This window comes from Drosophila suzukii (genome assembly GCF_043229965.1).
Source record: "Drosophila suzukii chromosome 2 unlocalized genomic scaffold, CBGP_Dsuzu_IsoJpt1.0 scf_2c, whole genome shotgun sequence".
In the NCBI taxonomy this organism is placed as follows: Eukaryota; Metazoa; Arthropoda; class Insecta; order Diptera; family Drosophilidae; genus Drosophila; species Drosophila suzukii.
In genome coordinates, this window is record NW_027255896.1 from 35,526,756 (window position 1) to 35,535,561 (window position 8,806).

Below are 8,806 nucleotides of genomic sequence, written 5' to 3' on the forward strand. Positions count from 1 at the left end.
CTGCCATTCGGCCCTCTGGTTTTTCGATTTGGGATCATATTGGAAACACCACGTTTCGTCACCAGTCACAATATTGTAAAGGAAGTTTTTGTCCGTTTTGAGCTCTTTTGATGTCCTTCAAATATTGGACTCTGAGCATTTTTTTGAGACGGCTGAAAACGGCTTTATCTGACTCAGAAGTTTTGTTTAACAATTTTCGCTCTTCTCTAGGGTGGAGGAGGGGAGGGTGCCGATTGCCGTTACCTCCAGTCTAACACCGCACATTGGGATAAATTGCCATTTTTTGGAATAAACTCTAATTTTAAAGAAACGGATTTCAATTATTTTTTACATAATAGTGAGACTTTAGTGAAATTTTGGTTTTAATTTTTTTTTTTTTAATGTCTTTTTGGTTTCATTCAGCAAATTGTCAGACAGTCGATTTTTATTTTTGAACCTTTCGTCAGTCTAGGGTATCGACAAAGCTTTTAATATTCTTCAGCCACACTTCCAGCAGTTTGCCCCTACTAATATGGAGTTGTTCCGAATCAAATTAAATATCACGAAATGGCGCAAGTATGCCCCAAAAGTTATTAACTTCATTTAATCAACACTATTACCACATTTGCACTTTTCGCAATCCTGCGTACTCTTGCTAGTTCTACTCTACGAAACACAAATATTTAGAGGTTAGCTTCTACATAACACATGGTTCAATAAAACAATTAAATACAGCACGAAACAAAAGATTTCTAGTGTAAGCCCTATAAGCAATAATATACATACCTTGACGAAGATTTTCCATAATTTAATAGGGCTGCCAATGAGACAGGGATGGTCAAAAAAATATTTTAATAATAGTGGTATGATAGTTTAACATTTTTTTAACGGATTAAAAAAGGCTGAAAAATGTACAACATAATTTTGGACTTTATGCCAAAAAAAAGGTTTTCATCCCAATGTGCAAAGGAAAGAACATACTTTCTTAACCCCAAAGACATTGAATTTGTTAGTGTAAAAGTTTCTTTGCAATTTTCATCTATTTTTGTAACCTGTTCTTATATTCCACCTGGATCAGACTGAACAATATAAGAGCACCATTTGTCTGCGGTATAAACTTTTCTATCTCATCTTTCCGACATTGATCTCTTGATTATTTTGTGTGAATTCAATCTCCAGTGTATGTCCAGTGTAGTATGCATGTATCACTGCAGCGAGTACGCACTGTACCGACACCAACATTGTGTTACAGTGTACTTAAACAAATACAAAAGTCTCGGACGCTAAACTCGTGCGGCCAGCCAAAATAGAAATGCGACTCACAGCCCAACTTATGGGAAGTGCTAGTGTCAGCATATTCCCATGGCCTGAGTGCAGACACATACAATGAATGCATATACAACTTCTCTCGCGCTCTCGCTGCTATCAGCCAAATACATTTGTGAGCATATACTTTGATACATGACGGCCGCTGCCAATGTTTGCAGGCAGCGCAGCCGCGAATAGCTAGCTGTAAGTCACTCCAATATTGACCATAAAAGAATAAAGAACAAGAAGAATAAAGACCAAATTCATTTTTACTTTTTTCTGAAAAAGATAATTAATACACACATATAATAATTGGATATAATTAATACATGGCGACCGTGACAGTTATGTTGCAGCCGGAGACAAACAAAGTTGAAAATAAGTGCAACAAAAACTGAAGGAAATGATTATTATACAGATTGTGTACAACCAACAAAAATAAGTGCAACAAAAACTAAAGAAAATGATTATGTACAGATTGTGTGCAACCAACAAATGCTAGAAAAATGCAAATGCTGAGAAAAAGCTACACCCAGAAAAAAAAGAACGAAAAAAATCAAGAACATTTTTCATGATTTGACAACAATCCGTTCGCTAAGTTCCGTTCATAAAAAACGAACGCCGCGTGGTCAAATCATGAACATTTAGGTGTAATTGTAAACGCTTCACTGAAAAATGCCTTGACAGTAAATGGGGAGAACGCTGTTCTTAAATTATCAACACCGTTCATAAAAACATGTTTGTAGGTGTAGTGTCCCGATTTTCCGCACTCGAAAAATTCGCTCGGTGGTCCAGCTGCTAGAGCGTCCGCCTTCGACACATGGTAGCACAGGTTCGAGTCCGCGAGAAGACAGTTGTGAATTGTAAGTTTTATTAAAATATTATTTCTAATGTTTATATGTATGTACTTCTATTAATAATAAATTCTTTGTCTTCAGCAAAATAACCAAAATACATTGAATTCTAGCAATAACAAAACATAAGGTGGGAAATTAAATAAATCTCTCTCTACACAAACCGTTTTTTTTAATATTTTTATGTTCTCGAGTTAACCTCGAAATGTTCTTAAACTGACACCATTCGTTCGGAACCCAACACTAAAGTTTCGGTCACATTTTACGAACGAACGTTCATGAGCTGTCAACAAACGGGTTTACGCATTTTTTGACAACGTTTGGTCTTGATTTTTGAACGTTTCGAACGGATTTTTTTCTGGGTGTATTGATGAGATAATCTATGTTACTGCCTTTGCCAGGACCAGCACCGGCACCGCCTAAACCCATAGGCCAAGGGGGACTATAAGAGGATAAAAAAGTGTGGGAAGCATGGCAAGTAATGAGCATAGACGACGACGCTGGACTGGACAAAGATGCTCCTGTAGAGCAAAGGGATGCACCGAGTCTAAAAGAAGCTCTAGAGGTGTATCCAAACGATGGACCACGCCCCTCACAATAGCTGAGTACAGGGCACGCAAGCAAAAGAAGAATCAACCCAAAAAGAAGAGGAGCGGCAAGAGAAATAAACTCTTGCGCCAACGGAGGTTGTCTAAGGATTTAATAAAGACGGCAGCGACACCTGGAGAAGCACAATTACACAAGGCCGAGCTAACTAAGATTGAAAACAAACTTCGTACTGGTGCGAAGTAACGTAACAAGGTATTACCTTTAATATTAAAATCTTACACTCAAGCCGATGCGTGAAAACGCTGCTTTAAAACTACTAAGCCCTTGTTAGGCTTTATACTAAAATCATATGGCAGATTTTTTAATTATATAGAGCGAAAAATTGTAAATCTGCCATGTGAAAAAATTACTATCCAAAATATTTTCTTTTCTTTCCAAATTTTTCTTTATGAACAATAGTATATCTAAATCAAAAGATTCGCCATATATACTTGGCATAAAATATAGAATTTTGGAAAACATTCCCAAAATGGGTTTTGTAGACACAAAAGTTGTCAATTCAACGGAGAACGTCGGTAATAAAATAGAATGTAAAAATTTTGATTTAGAAACGATAACAATACTATTAATAATAATTGTAATTATAATGTCAGTAAGTGTTTTTCTAAAAATCTATATATTACACAATAGGTGTTTGAAGAAGAGATTCCAGAGTCGAGCAAACGACCTGGATAACATTTAAGAAAAAGGATACAACGAAAAAACTTGCCGGTTATAATTTCAAGAATTATTAAAAGCAAAAAAAAAATTACTTAAAAAAAAAATAAAAAACAAAAACAAAATTTTACAATTTCTTCTATTACGGCCATAAGTATAGGTAGATAAACAAAACAAACAGAATGAATGCAGAGGCAGTTTTCAATACCTATATGAGGGATCAACACATTAGTGAAAGAATAATCACACTGGTCTCAACGACCCCAATTACTATCTATGAGTTAAAAAACGTATATATGTCAACACATAATCTAGAAAGCTCACCATTAATACATTGCTCTAATAAACAAAAAGCGATGGTATTAAGCACCATCCCGGGTGTCCATGTGAGAACAATTTTAAGCGAACATGACATATAAGGTAGTACTAGAATTTCAGTGGTGTACAAGAATAATTCATATCCATATTATAATGGAATGGAGTGAATTATATAAGGATCTAAATAAATTAAAAAGCGATTTCGATAAATCATATAAATCGTTAACGCAAAATAGATCAATACAACAAGCCACTATAAATAAACATGCAGAAATATTAGTAACTCGCTTCAACAATGCGCGTATACTAATACATGGGCAAAGAGATCGACTAAGTAAAAATCGTTGGTCTGAAGTATCAAAATTTCTGACCAGACTTCGATCAAACCTAATAACTATAAAAGAAAGGTATAACTTAAGGGGTTATATACCTTTTTTTTCAAGAAAACGAAAATTTTTTTTTTTGCTGAATCCTAAAGTATATCCCAAATTTTCATAGAGATTCGAATAATAGTTCGACGATGACTTGTAAGTTTGTCTGCTCGACTTCAATAGTGGCATATACTCAACGTAAAACTTTGAATGCGATTATCTCAAAGTCGTGTTTTTCCAAAAGTGCCTTTGCTGTGGCCGCGATTGCACAAGAACTATTTAATCGATCTTCTTCATTTTTTTTTAAATTATTCGTAATGATTGTGCTGAGTTCGTGAACGATTCAGTTTTTAGAACTCGAAAAATAAACTTTTTGGAAAAATCGTTACTGTATGCAGAAAAAACCAAATAGTCTTGAAAATAATCGTTCACGAACTGGAAATAATACTATACTAATAAAAATTTTTTGGTGGTGGTCGTGGTCACCGCAAGCCGCTATAAAAAAAAGGGTTCCGAGAGAATTGCCATAACTTCGTAAATTATTTATATTTTTTCAAGAACAAACGCTTGTTGTTTCGATAAAAACATGTACTATCAATAAATAATAACTTCAGTGTCATAAAATAATTGCTACACACCTGAAAAAAAATCCAAAGTTCCCTCAGTTCCCTTTTCGCTTAAAAAGGTATATAACCCCTTAAATACTTCAATACCGACCATTCTGAACACCCCTTTGAAAGTAGAAACTGGGGACAAATTGGAATCATCAGATCCACCAGAAGTTGACTCAGTACAGGTAGAAGAATCTGAATTTGACAGCCCAGAAGTAGAAGAGAAAGATTTAAATAATCTCACAATTCCAGCTGTACTTTTTCAATCTGAGTTATCAGATCAGGAAACAACTGATTCCGATTGCGAAATCGAACCACACCAAATAATAACAATGACGGACGAAACTGTTGCCCAACGGGCATATATCAAGGATATAGAAAATGCTATCCCTGAATTCAACGGACAAAAAATCAACCTTCAAAAACCTAACCAAAGGCACATTTGAAGAAACAGCAGTTGAAGTCATAAAATCAAAAATAGTGGGCTCAACCTTGTACAAAGTTCAAAACGAATCCACTATAAACGGGACTATAAGAAAATTACAAGACACAATTATCGGCGAAACATCCGATGTAGTCAAAGCAAAAATGGCTAAAACTACTCAAAAAGGAAAAACAGCTGAAAAATTCACAACTGATGTTGACAACTTACGAAAGCTACTCGAAGCTTCGTATATTGATGAAGGATTACCCGCTGAACATGCGGACAAATTCAGCACCAAGGAGGCTATAAGCACAATGGTCAAAAATTGTGAGCATGGCCGACTCAAAACAATCCTTGAGGCAGGCAACTTCTCATCAATGAATGAGGCTGTCACCAAGTATGTACAGTGTAGTACTAAAATGACGGGTAATGCCAACGCAATACTATTTGCCAGAAATGGACCGGCCTATAGAGGTAACAACTTCAGAAGTAATTACCGTGGTAGAGGTAGAGGAAATGGTCGTGGTAACTACCAAAATAATGGGTATTACCAATATAACGGCTACAACAGGCTACAACGGTTACAACCAAAATAATGGTTTTAATCGAAACTATAATAACCAGACCAATAACTATAATAGAGGTCGTGGAAATTATAGACAAAACAACAATAACCAAAATACCAGCAATTACGGCAACACATAACACAACAATAATGTCCGCTTTACCCAGCCAGTTTCGGGAAACTCACAGACCCCTTTAGATACAATAATTTAAATCAAGGAAGAACGCTATAGTCGAGTACCTCGACTATCAGATACCCGTTACTCAGCTAAATAGAGATATGCAAGTAGCAAAGCGAGATTGAAATGCGCCACCTACCGGCGGTATACAGATTTAAGCGTTATGGGCGTTAGAGTGGACCAATCGATAGGTATTGACGAGACCAATACATTTCAGTTTAAATTTTTTATCTAGCATAAAAATTGTGGGCGTCACAGGTTTTCGCGGTTTGTGGGCGTTATAGTGGGCGTGGCATATTCGCGTAACAAACTTGCGCTGCGTATAAGGCTACGGAATCTAAATCTGAAATCCCAATTCTCTATCTTTGATAGTTTCCGAGATATCCACGTTCATATTTACGATTTTTTTAAGTTTGTGGGCGGTTTATGGGCGTTAGGGTGGGCGTGGCAAACTTTTTTTTGGGTCAATCGATAGGTATTGATGAGAGCATTACATTTCAGTTAAAATTTTTATTCTAGCATCAAAACTGTAGGAGCCACAGTTTTGGGCGGTTTGTGGGCGTTAGAGTGGGCGTGGCACTCTACTGAAACAAACTTGCGCTGCGTAAGAATCTCAATAGCCTAGCTCCCATAGTTTCCGAGATCTCTGCGTTCATCCGGACAGACAGACGGACAGACGGACATGGCTAGATCGACTCGGCTAGTGATCCTGATCAAGAATATATATACTTTATGGGGTCGGAAACGCTTCCTTCTGCCTGTTACATACTTTCCGACGAATCTAGTATACCCTTTTACTCTACGAGTAACGGGTATAAATACCAACGGTATATACCATAAACCTCAATCTCAATATCTTCGTACCATTTATTAATTCAGAAACAGGAAGGCAGCTTACGTTCCTTGTGGATACGGGAGCAAATATTTCACTTTTAAAAGAAAATGCAGATACCTTTAGCAACACCCAAATAAAAAATACAATAAATATTCAAGGAATAGGCGAGGGAATCATAAAATCCAAAGGACTTGCACCAGTAGAACTCCAAACAGACAAATATATAATTCCATATAATTTTCATATAGTAAATCACGATTTTGCGATTCCATGTTATGGAATAATAGAAATAGATTTTATAAAAGAATTAAACTGTCAAATAGATCTTAGCCCTACAGAGGATTGGTTTATAATAAGACCAAATAATATAGACATTCATATTTATATTCCAATAACATACACTTCTGCTAATAATACAATTCTACTACCAGCCAGATCTCAAGTAGTACGATAAATCAAAATAATGTCCGATACTGATACTATATTAATACCAAATCAGGAGATTCAACCTGGTATTTACGTTGCCAATACTATCACATCAAAACAGAACACATTTGTCCGATTACTCAACACAACCAGTACTGATCAATTGATTAGTATAACAAATTTAAAAAGGGAACCAATTTCCGATTATAATGTAATTCAAAACACTTCAAGTAATAAAGAGCAAAACATCATAGAAGAACTGAAGAAAAATTTTCCAATTCAATTTAAACAACAATTAACGGAACTATGTGGACGTATTCGGTCTTGAAACCGAATCAATAACAACAAACAACTTTTACAAGCAGAAATTGAGATTGAAGGACGATGAACCGATCTATATAAAAAATTATCGAAGCCCGCACAGCCAAGTTGGGGAAATTCAAAAACAAGTAGGAAAATTAATTAAAGACAATATAGTCGAGCCATCTGTATCAGAAAACTTGTCCAACAGAAAACCCCTCAGGGTTCAAACGAAAATAAATGGCGACTAGTAGTTGACTATCGTCAAATCAACAAAAAACTTCTATCTGATAAATTTCCACTCCAAAGAATTGGTGACATCTTGGACCAACTAGGTAGACCAAAGTATTTCTCATGCCTTGATTTAATGTCAGGTTTCCATCAAATTGAACTAGAAGAAAATTCAAGAAACATAACGTCGTTTTCAACGAGCAATGGCTCATATCGTTTCAAGCGATTACCTTACGGTTTAAAAACAGGCCCAAATTCATTTCAGAGAATGCATTCCTTTATATGGATGATTTAATAGTCATTGGATGTTCCGAAAGATATCTTCCAAATATGCAGAAAATACAATTTAAAACTACATCTACAAAAATGTTTATTTTTTATGCATGAAGTGACCTTCCTTGGTCATAAATGCACATACAAAAGAATCTTACCGGACGACAAGAAATATAATGTCATAAAAAACTATCCAGTCCCACATTTATAGCATTTTGCAATTATTATAGATGTTTTATTAAAAACTTCGCCGACTATTCACGGCACATAACTAGATTATGTAAAAAGAATGTTCCTTTTGAGTGTTCTTCCGTATGCCAAAAATCATTCCAATATTTAAAAGACAAACTTATAGAACCTACTTTATTGCAATATCCTGATTTCCTTAAAGAATTTTGTATAATATTGGATGCAAGTAAACAAGCATGTGGAGCGTTATTATTTCAAAACCATAACGGACTCCAATTCCCGATAGCATATCACCTTCATTTACAAAAGCTGAAAGCAATAAAAGCACTACAGAACAGGAACTAGCAGCAATTCATTGGGCAATTACATACTTTCGACCATATATTTATGGCAAACATTTTACAGTTAAAACCGATCACAGACCACTAACATACTTATTTTCAATGGTCAATCCTAGTTCAAAACTCACGCGCATGCGGCTCGAACTAGAGGAATATGACTTCACAGTCGAGTATCTAAAGGGAAAAGATAACTTCGTGGCAGGCGCCCTTTCTAGAATAACAATTAAAGATCTTCAAAATATTACGGCAAATATATTGTGAGGAGTTGAATAACTCCCCACAAATAGAAGCAGCAGCATATGGCCGGCCGCTTACCAGATACGCGGCGAATTCGCGT

General features: G+C 35.7%; 1 long non-coding RNA gene across 1 annotated transcript; it reads left to right on the forward strand.

The window, feature by feature from the left end:
- The first annotated feature begins 930 nt into the window (after positions 1 to 930).
- LOC139354265 (uncharacterized) lies at positions 931 to 7,365 on the forward strand. Its single transcript, XR_011605410.1, has 3 exons — positions 931 to 2,150; positions 2,226 to 2,271; positions 2,543 to 7,365. It is a non-coding gene; the product is annotated as an uncharacterized lncRNA (long non-coding RNA).
- The last annotated feature ends 1,441 nt before the right edge of the window (positions 7,366 to 8,806 follow it).